The sequence below is a fragment of the Chelonoidis abingdonii genome, chromosome 3 (genome assembly GCF_003597395.2).
Source record: "Chelonoidis abingdonii isolate Lonesome George chromosome 3, CheloAbing_2.0, whole genome shotgun sequence".
Lineage (NCBI taxonomy): Eukaryota > Metazoa > Chordata > Testudines > Testudinidae > Chelonoidis > Chelonoidis abingdonii.
This window is the reverse complement of record NC_133771.1, coordinates 76,175,351-76,186,205: the sequence shown is the minus strand read 5'-3', so window position 1 is coordinate 76,186,205 and position 10,855 is coordinate 76,175,351.

Genomic DNA, 10,855 nt, shown 5'->3' with positions numbered 1-10,855 from the left:
TTTGCCCCCAAATCTGCATTTTTCAGAGACGTTTCAGCTGCAAAATTTTGCCCAACTCTGACTCTATGATCATGGTTACATACATCACATACAGAGCACTAGAAAAATGGATATTTGTAAAGTGTTTTTCAAAACAAATGTGTCTTTTGGAGCTGTTCAAATTTTTATATTTTTGTAGAAAATGGTGGCTGGAGCTGTACCCATTGGAATTACATATCTAAAAAGTCAAATTACAGACAAGGCCTGCATATGGAATCATATCAGATCTCTTTAGGAAGAAAAATAAGCTTTAATTGATTCTGCTGAATTGGAACATTAACTCTTCTTACCCCCCTGCAGGGACAACACAGGTAAGACAGAGGCAGCTGGATTCTATTCCTTCCTACCCATCAACATCATTGGTTACTAAATTTGGCCAGTTACACCTGTGAAAATTCATTGGTGTTAATAAAGATGTAATCTAAATGCATTGGTGTTGTACATGTGTCAGTGAGGGCCAAATTTGGCTTGCAGAACTTTTATTATAGTTGATGATATGTGAGAAGGAAAGAATCCAATTTGACTCTCAGATCCCAGGAAAAGTTTGCAGCCTTAGGAGTTGGAAAAACAACTTTTCACTTGCAAACAGTGCACATTTGGAATTGGAGAGGGACAATAAGCTTAGAATCCCACAAATACATTTGTACAGTCACTTTACAGAGCCAAAGCTAATTTGAATACTACAGGATTACAGTTGTATTAATAGCTGCATTAACGGTCATGACATTTTCTAATTTTTAATTAGTTTTCAGGTTTGCATGCATTAAATTCCTTCTCCATAGCATCCAATCACTTTCCTTCTGACATCCAAAACAAACAAGGAAAAAGTCATTTCCAGACCAATTCCATCCCTCACTCCAGAAAATGAAAAATCCTTCAAGACCAGCCTCCCACCTGTTTACTTCACATTTTGCTCAGGCCACAATAACTTCTCCAGACTTTATGCACTGATTCTCTCTGCCCTGTGCAACTATCTTCTGATCATTTCACCAGTGGTGTGATTCTCTCTTGCCCTGTACCTTGTGCAATGACAATCAGAACAGTGTATGAATATCATTCTTGGAGAGTATAAAGTAAAATGCAGGGCAATGGGGGAAAAGGCCTCCTGCCTTTTATTAAACAGCCTGAACCATTTCCTCTGCTTCTCTCCCTCCTCCCAGGGGACCACCTCATCCCAACCCACTTCCATTCTGCTTATCTCCCTTAGTTTAAGTTCCATGGCTTTTCTTCACATTAGACTAGATCAGTTTCTGGGGATTGGTATAGCCAGCCACCTCCATCTCCAGGAGCCAGGATCAGAAACAGTCAAACTCCCCACTGGGTTACATGTTGGATGTGTGGCAGTCAGCGGCTTCTCTACTGGGAAAGGACCTCAGGAGGAGTAACCCTACCAGATACAATGATCCTTTCTGGCCTGCAGATCTGCTCAGCCTTTCAGCCTTCACACTGATTAGTACCTAAGGCCTATTGTAAATTTGTAGGCCCAGTTATCACCCTAATAGTGAGCTCAACTGTGGGTAAGTGAATAGAAAATGTTCTAATCACATATTACAGTAAATGTTGATGGGAAGGGGTGAAAAAGGGAAACAGACCGAATTAGCCAAATTGAAAAGGCCTGCTGATATAATCCAGGACTGTGATAAGATCATGCCAGGTAAACTAGAGAAATGTGGGACTGGAAATCAATCAACCAAAATTGGTGTTGGAAATTAAGCCTAATTGGTTAAAAAAATAATAAAGGGATGGTCTATTCCACTCACCATTCCCTTTTGGGGGTCTCCAAAAGAGACTGGGGTGGGGAGGAAGCTGGCTACTGTGACACTGGCTGAGTGATAAAAAGGAAAGGTGCAATTTTTGCCATCTTGACTGTCACTCCCTTTATCTCCTGGCACCCTGGACCCTCTTCATCCTGAGAAATGTCCTGACCAGACCATGCCAGAGAGTGGGACCCAGGTGACAACATCTCCACCTCCACCAGCTCGGGTTAAATCCAGATCATCACTGGGATGTGAGACTTTGGTGCCCCCCTTCAACCTCCTCCTCCCCTATGTCCTTTTCCTTCTTTACCTTTTTCTCCTTCCCTATTTGTCTCTTTTCCCCTCCTTTCCAATAAAGAGCCTGGCTTAGCTTGCCACAACTGTATTTTCTGCAACATTGCACTAGGTCTGTCACCAGGCAGAAAAAGGCAGCTAAATGCAGTGTTCTAAATATCCTGATGCAGGTATGAGTTAGCCACATCTCTGAGACGCTGATAAGACTGTGTGCTGTGCCTGTGTTTTTCCAGCAGTGAGGTTGTGTGTGTCAACACCAGAGACAGAAGCTATATTTTCTATCTTTGCTATTCTTTTCTTCCCCCTTTTGTGTTTGTCTTGTCTTCTAGGAAATGGGATTGGACTTTAACAGCAGCAGCTCCAACCCATCTCAACTAATTTTTTCTCTTTTTCTCCAAAAGGACAGTTATTACCCTCTAAGAGACTGACAAACAAGGGGGGGTTTCCTTCTAAAGACTCCCTGTGGCTAAGGGGAAGGGAAAGAAGGGATGATGTTAGAATAAAAGTCTTAGATGTTGTACATTTCAAATGCTGTAACGTTTCCTTCTTGTTTTGTATCTTTAATAAAAAAAAATAAAAAATGTAATGAGGTGTTTGCCATGGTACTAAGCAGGCTGAGGCCTCTGTGTACTGTACCTTATGCAGAACTGTTTAATGTTGGACAGGGACAGTGTCATGTGAATACCTTTGACTCTTTGGGCTTTATAGTCCATCTAAATTAATACAATAGGCCCAGATCCTCAAGAGTATTTAGGTCAGGGAGTTAGGCGCCTAAATGCCTTTGAGGATCTGAGCCTAAGTACAAAAGAGATACTGATAGGAGATTGACTTCAGGACCCATTTTAAGAGGGAATGAGAATGAAGAGAGGGGTGTCTGTCTGGTATCCATAGTGTTGTATTTCATCCTGAAATGGAATCGTCAGCTTGGTATATCTATAGGTATATTTTTATATATATATATATATATATATATATTTAGAAATATGTATGTTCAGATAGGGATAATATCTTCCACTTTTGTTTGTATAGTGCTCAATAAATAGTAACCATGCTTTGGCTCGTAATATAAGTGTAGCAAATACTCTGGATCAGGGCTGGCCCTAGACCAAATGGTGCCTCAGGTGAGTTGCATCTTCAGTGCCCCCCTCCATTTGTTAAACTTTTGAATATCTTATTTTTTATAGCATTTGTTGCCCATTTCACAACTTTTATGCATGATTTAACTCTGTCATATAAGATGATAAATTTGCACACTGATCTGTAAATCTGTATTTATTCATGCCATATATAAACAAATAAAAAAATTAATTTCCTCTAAGCTTATAGAAACTTTTTAATTTTAAGAACAATTGAAATGTACTAACATCAAGAAATTGAACTGTGCACTAATATTGGGTGGACCAGTATTAAATGATGATAAATAGTGTTACAGTAGGTTAACCTTTGTCCTTTAGTTCTAAAGGTCATTTTTCTTGCCTCTTCCCTCGCGAACTGAAGCACAGCATCAGAGACTTAGACGCCAGGTCTGTAGGTGCTCCAGCCATGGAGCACTCACAGAAAAAAAATAGTGGGTTCTCAGCACCCACTGGCAGCCCCATGGATCAGCTCCTCCCCCTACCCCCCCAGCTCTCCTGCCCCCTGGCGAGCCCTACTGATCAGCTCCTCTCCCTTCCCCCAGTGCCTCCCACCTGCTGGTGATCAGCTGTTCAGCGGCATGCAAGAGATGCTGGGAGCGGGGAGGGGGAGGATAAGAATCAGGAAAAGGTAGGGGAAGGGGTGGAACAGGGCAGGAAGAGGCGGGGGCGGAATGGGGGCAGGAAGAGGCGGGGTGGGGGCTTGGGAAAAGGGGTGAGTGGGGAGCTGGGCCTGGGGCAAAGCAGGGTTGAGCACCCCCCAGGAACTCAGGAAGTTGGCGCCTCAGGTCAGAGAGCTCCAAAGACTGGCCAGTCGCAATTTCAAGCGATAAAATAGCAAGTGATGTTAGTCTCTTGTCAGCCATCGTCAATTGAAGATAGGTTTTAATGAGCTTGAAAAGCTGCGCTCACCACTCTCAACTGTGACCGGCAGCATGAGCAGAATCTTCAAAGCAATCTACACATTAGGAAAAGCTCTGTATCATGAATGAACTGGAGAACTTGGAGTGGAGAGTGCTTCCTGTGTGGCAAAACATGATGGATGTGTCCAATTCTACATAGAGGTCTTTATCACTGATGCCCAAACATTTTTTCATGTGTTAGCATCGGTACAATTGTTCAAGATTGTTTACCTGTCTGCCGGCAGTTTACTAAGGTCATACAAAGAAAACAGGTCTTTTTGTCATGCATCATTTGTCTGAACCTTTCTTCGATGCACACTTGAGAAGTGTCAAGGAGCGAGCAAAAAAACTCCCCCTTGAATTTGTCTTCCGAGCTTCCTATCACCTCATCTTTGCCCTAGTAACCAAAAAGAACGAGGAGTACCTGTGGCACCTTAAAGACTAACAAATTTATTTGAGCATAAGGTTTCGTGGGCTAAAGATGAAGTGGGCTCTTGTCCACGAAAGCTTATGCTCAAATAAATTTGTTAGTCTCTAAAGTGCCACAAGTACTCCTCATTCTTTTTGCTGATATAGACTAACATAGCTACCATTCTGAAACTTGTAACCAAACTCTCTTCTTCTGATGAATCCAAGTTTCCTTGAAGACAGGCTCAATTCCTAAGTTTTCCGCCATTTCTTTGGCAGCAGTGATGGCATCTTCAAATCCATTGTCTCTGTAGGCCACAACAAAATCAAGACAGCTTCTCATCAAAGTAGTAGCGGTCACAATGTCCATCAACTGAGTCTGTAATGCATTGCTTACAACTTTTACTTGGAACAGGATATGGTGCCAAATCACAACTGAGACCAGAAATTTGAAGCCAGTGATCTGTTCTGCCACGCTTTATGCCTCGTGTCAGATTCTGGCCTTGGCTTTACTTGACTGAGCCAGTTTCATCAAAGTGTCACAAATCACAGTCAATTAGTACCTCACTGGCCTTATGCTGTCAATGTGGCATGTGTCACTTAGCGGCTTCACAGTCAGATTTGTAACATTGTCCACGAGGATGTTAAAAACAGGATATATATCCTTTGTAGTACTCTGAAGAGAGATATTGAATCTAAAGAAGATGACGCTGCATCTGACACAACTAGGCTGATAGATTATTCATCACAAGGCACAAAGAAAGCTCTTGAATTCAGCACAAGGATCCTTGTCTGGGCCCCACTGTTTCTTTCATTCATGTTCACACTCTTGTTGTAGCCTTGGCTACAGCAGTCCTGAAAGTTTATTTTTTCTAATTCAAAATATTCATAAACAGTTCTGCTAGGCCTTTTCCAGTCAGGGCGTCCACATACCAGAAACAGATAAAGTGTTCCTTTACTTGAATACAGCCATTCTTGTTGTCAACAAATCTTACCGTAAATGACATCTTTTCACTGTGACTACTGTTGGGAGGGCAGTCCATTATTACAGCTTCGTACTCTGCTTTGCTGAGCCGCATCTATATGTTATCAGACACCTTCCTTTCCATAAGATCAATCAATTCATTTTTTAATTGTTTTGATGCAACAATGGGCCAAAGCTTCTTTATAAACTACTCAGTGTAGGTGCTTACGCATGACATCACTGTATTTCCCAAGGAGCACTACCAAAATGAGGAAATTACAGTTATGTTCAGTGAACAATTTATCCAGTGAGGCCCGGAAAGCCAAATTATTCTTGGCAAGGAAGAAGGTAAATAAGATCAGACTATCAAGCATGTTCCTCCAATGCAGGGTTACCACATCAATAATAAGCTGGTTTTCTGCATCAATGCATTTATTCAGCTTGAGTTTGGATTCAAACTCCATCCATCTGGAGCAGGCTGTAAAGTGGCCAGATGACTTTTCATGTTGCTTCAGAGCATCAGCTAAGTTATGCCACTAATTATACCCAGGACGTGCAAGCAATGATTTGGCATTCTTGTCAAATATTTTGCAACAAAAACAGAACACTTTGTCAATTGATTTTGAGTAAACTAGCCAACTCCAATTCAGTTTCTCACCATTCTCAAACACTCTTTTGCAGCGTGACTTTGAGAAGTGTTGCGTCTGTTCATTTACTTGAAACATCATATCCTCAATTTTGCCCAGCCTGTTCAAAATTGTACAATCAATATTGGCAGAGTTTAGAATTGCCAGACATAAAGCAGAATCTGAAGTAGCGATTTGGAATGTGCAAGTTTTCTCACTGCTGTTTTTATTATCATGCAAGGTTGATTCTTCTTTATGGTTTCTCTCATTTTCATGTAAACCAGATTTTTCTTTGTCATTTTCATTTGAGCCATAGCCTTCTTTATCATCACTCTTCTTCACACTGCCAGGAAAACTGGACGATTCTCCATCACTTTTCTCACATTTCCATTCCTTATCTTCAGGTAAATCTGCTAATTCCTTAGTAATAGGATTTTCATAATTTATGCTTCACTCAATTTCTTCTGCACTGGGACAATTGCTACTACCTAAATCCTACTCTATGTTGTTCTGTTTCAGATATTTTCCCGTCATATTTGCCCCTTGCTACAAACTATACTTAGCTTCCTATACTGAGCTCCCGAAGGCTTTTATTTGATACGGGGGGAAAACAGACTGTATTAGGGAGAGAAAAAGTCTATGTTCCACAGTCTTAGAAAGTCATCAAACATTACATGTTAAGCATGGCAAAAGAAATAACGGTATTATTTTATATTGTTGCGTAGATAGGGGTTCAATAGATATCTCTGGCATCTCATTAAATATATCCTTTATTAGCCACTACTTACACTCTTCAAGTCTTAAAACACAAGTACACTTTTACAATTACACAATAAGTCAGGATTCACAATATCACAGCTGGAACGGCAAACCACAGCCAGTGGGAGCTGCGATCAGCCAAACCTGTGAACGCTGCAAGTAAACAAACCGTCCCAGCCTGCCAGAGGATTTCCCTGATGGGCCGCGTGCCAAAGGTTGCCAATCCCTGATCTAGAACATGTTACTTCAAACACTCTATTTTCCCTTTTGTTGCTAACAACAAAAACAACACACTGAGTCTGGCGCTATCCCAAGCCTGGCACCCCAGGTGGTCACCTGGGTGATCTGCCCCTAAATCCAGTTCTACTTTGTTCCGTGTTAACTTACATCCTCCTGTTTGCTGAGTTTGCTTCTAATTCCTTCCCCAACTCCCTAGCATGTAAGTTACTCATTTTCCACACCTACTTCTTACTTTTGCCCCCCAGTTTGTACTTGAGGCATGATTAATCTATGCTGAAACAAGGGCAGCTGAACCTTTGTGGACATTCACAAATGGAGAGTAGCTTGGGTGGCATTTGCACTTCTTCATTCGCCTGGGGCTGCAACTACACTGATGACCGATTTAACTTGTGGCTCAGGTTTCACAAGAGCCCCAGGAGTGGAAGTTGTTTGGAGGATTTGCTGCATCACTCCAGACCATGACCTTTCCCTACCAACACCTCTCACATCTGGGGCTGTTAGCCAGCTATGGGCCCCTCAGAGGAGTGAGGGTTGCAAATACCTTGTGCTGATGTGATTCGTCTATTCCGTGTGGAATTTCAGAGACCCACAAGCCACTGGGACCGAACACAGCCACAAACTTTTTTGCTTAATTTGACCCAAAATACTTATAACGGAGTTTCATCCACTTTACTCTAAACAACACTTGATTGAATTTGATCCCCAGTGTCAAACTTTCCATTCCACTAGGAAATTTTAGTAATGGAGGGCCACATTTGGACTTCAATAGACTTGTTTTTGTTACCACCAGCAGTGAATTTGGCCCAGAGACTTTGCCGTGTGGTTTACTAGTGACAAAGAGTGCATGACAAATCCATCTTGAGATACATGATAATAATGGCTGCTTTATCTTTTCAGCTAGGATTATATGTTCATTAGCTGACTCTTGATATTTTAAGTACAATTTAATCTGTTATGTTCTGTGATTCTTTTAAGGTCCAATATTTTAATTTTTTAGCTCATCTATTCAAGAGTTTAATAAGATTTTAAAGTCATTTGAAAGGTTGTCCATAGTTTAGTTAATTACATCGCAATGCTATAGATACCATCAGAGTATGCTGTAGAAAATTGCAGCTTCAGCCATACATTTCCTCTTTTGTAGGATTCTGGAGTTGTAATTCATAGGAAACACCAGGAGCAGTCAGTTAATCTCCCAGATCCTAAACATCAGCTAGAACATGCTTACATCCATTACATCCTCCAGCAATACCTTTTACAAGAATCAATCGCTGTTTTATAGCAGTACAAACTTAACCTGAAGGACATTGCAGGTTTGTTTGTTGATAGGGTTGGTTTCTAACAGGATTTCTTATCAAGCTAGAGCATATTGGTGCACAGTGGATATAGGTGGGATAGTCTTCCTGGCCTTTATGGCCCCCAAACTGCTTTTTGCAGCACTCAAAAGCAACCTGACTTTCACAGCAAATGACTCCTGTGCTGAGTCTGCAGTCTCACACTCCCAGCAAGGTGCAGAAAGAAGCTGGATTGTCAATGGCACTTGCTTTTACAGCTTTCTCATGATGTTAGAGCAGAGCCAGCTTGGATTGTCTGTATATGTACAGGTACATAAAGCATTGAGAGAGAAATAAAAGTTCTTGATGCATTGACATCATCCATTATACCAGCAGCTAAACAGTGACAAGCATGTAGAACACTAAAAAGCTCAGTTGATTTATCCAGGCTTAATCATCTGCCTGCATGCTTCCTTTGCGCCCTTATGATATTTAAATTCATTTAAGGGAGGGCCTACAGGGAGAATTTAACTCTTTCTTCATTTTTGCTTCTTTGAAAGATGGCAATGTCTGTCACCTCCACAGCTGATGTAAATCTACATAGTTCCTTTGCATTGGATTTACACCAGCGGACAATCTGGTCATTCTAGTTCTTTTTTAAAGGGGTTAAAGCCTTAGTAATGTACTTTGGTTTCCGAAATGACTGTTCAGTCAGAGTGAAATTCATTACAGTACCAAGCCACCACAATATGAGTAATCTAACAGAAGATAAAATCTGACCCACACAAGGCTCTGTGTATTAAACCTCATTTAAGGCTTTTGGGGCAAATTTTGCCACTACCTTTGCAAACTCAGAATGTCCCCTGGCACTGTCAGCAAAACTAATGTAGTTAGTTGCACAAAGCATGGAAGGACTTAGGGGGACTTTTGGGATGGTGCATCCCTGCCAGTGTGGGGCCCTGCTCCAAGGAGATTCTCTACATACCGCACAGAGGTGGGAACAGATGAACTATGAATTATCAGGTCTTCTATTCGGTGGGGTGGCTGTGTGAAGGATTATGAAGGCCGCTGATCCAAAGAGCAGTCCACAGCTCCCTACCACAGCTCTGGCCAGTACACAGCCCACCTGGTATGTAAGGTTATAGAATTTAAGATGAAGTTCAAATGCATAAAGGGCCTCCTGTGCCAGTGTAGTCAATGTACTCAAGATTTGGCTCTAAATGCTGAAATGGGAGTGGGCATGTTTTATATGGGGCAATGATCATGCCCCACACTGTCTCCAGGATGCTGTACCAGTTTGATGCAGGATGGTTTTTAATTCCATATGTTAAAACTCCATGCTCCCAGTGGGACCAATCTAATCTCCTGTTTCTCTGAAGAAAAGGAAAGCACTAGAGAATAGGCCTCTCTGACAGATGGATCACTACCAGAGTACCTGAATCATAAATAAATCCAAGACTCATAAGAAGAAACTATTTTCTCTATTTGAAAGTAGATTATTGTCAGAAGTGACATGGATTAGCAAACATGGCAGAGTGAAAAATTGTCACTGTCATCCTCTTCACAAACCATTGCTACTCCCTGCAATCACACAGACCTTCCCAGTTACAAAGTTTATGAGCAAATGGGTAATTGAAAGTAGGTTCAGTCCTGTCCTCAGCTATGGGTGCACAGCCCCCACTGGCTTCAAGAGGAATTGTCTGCAAAAAACTCTACATATTTTTGATGGGAAAAAATTATCCTTAAAAGTGAGGAGGTAAAGAATTTGATAAACAGAGGCCCAGATTCTTCCCTTCCAGGCACACTCACTGGTCTTCAATACTTCAGTGGGAATCCCTGACTTCCATGTATCCTAGACAAAAATTAACTCAAATACTGTCAGAGCAGGGCCAGGTTCTGCACCTAGATGTGCTTATGACCCCACATAAGTCAACAGTTCAAATCACCATTGCAATAGGACCAATTAACCTAATTGCATTGCACCATCCACTTATATCAGCAATGAAATTTGTTTACATGGAGCAGCAATGCATGGTAGAGGGATGTGATTTCTAAAGCCGCGCACAAGGGACCAGGGAGCTTTGCGAACAGGAGCTGCTAATAGGTACTTTCGCAAGGGAGTTTGGAAGGGGAGTAGGAAGGTCCCTTGTCAGTCCTATCCATGACCCATTAGTCCCTTGAAAACCTATAAACCAAACTACATCCAAAACCCTTCTGTTTAAAGCAGAGCAGAGCGGACAGGGAGCTGCAGACAGGGGAGTTTGAGAGGGAGTTTGACAGAGGGAGGCTTACGATGGTTAGGAAGACCCGCAACACATGTGCCAGCATTGCTTCTGTCTCCTTCACCTGCGCCTGTAGCCAGACAGAGCACCAGAGCATGGATGCTTCTACTCAGATTCTGGTGTGGTTTTGCAAAGACTGTAACTTGCAATTTCCACTTACTGATATCCAGGCTGGGGGGG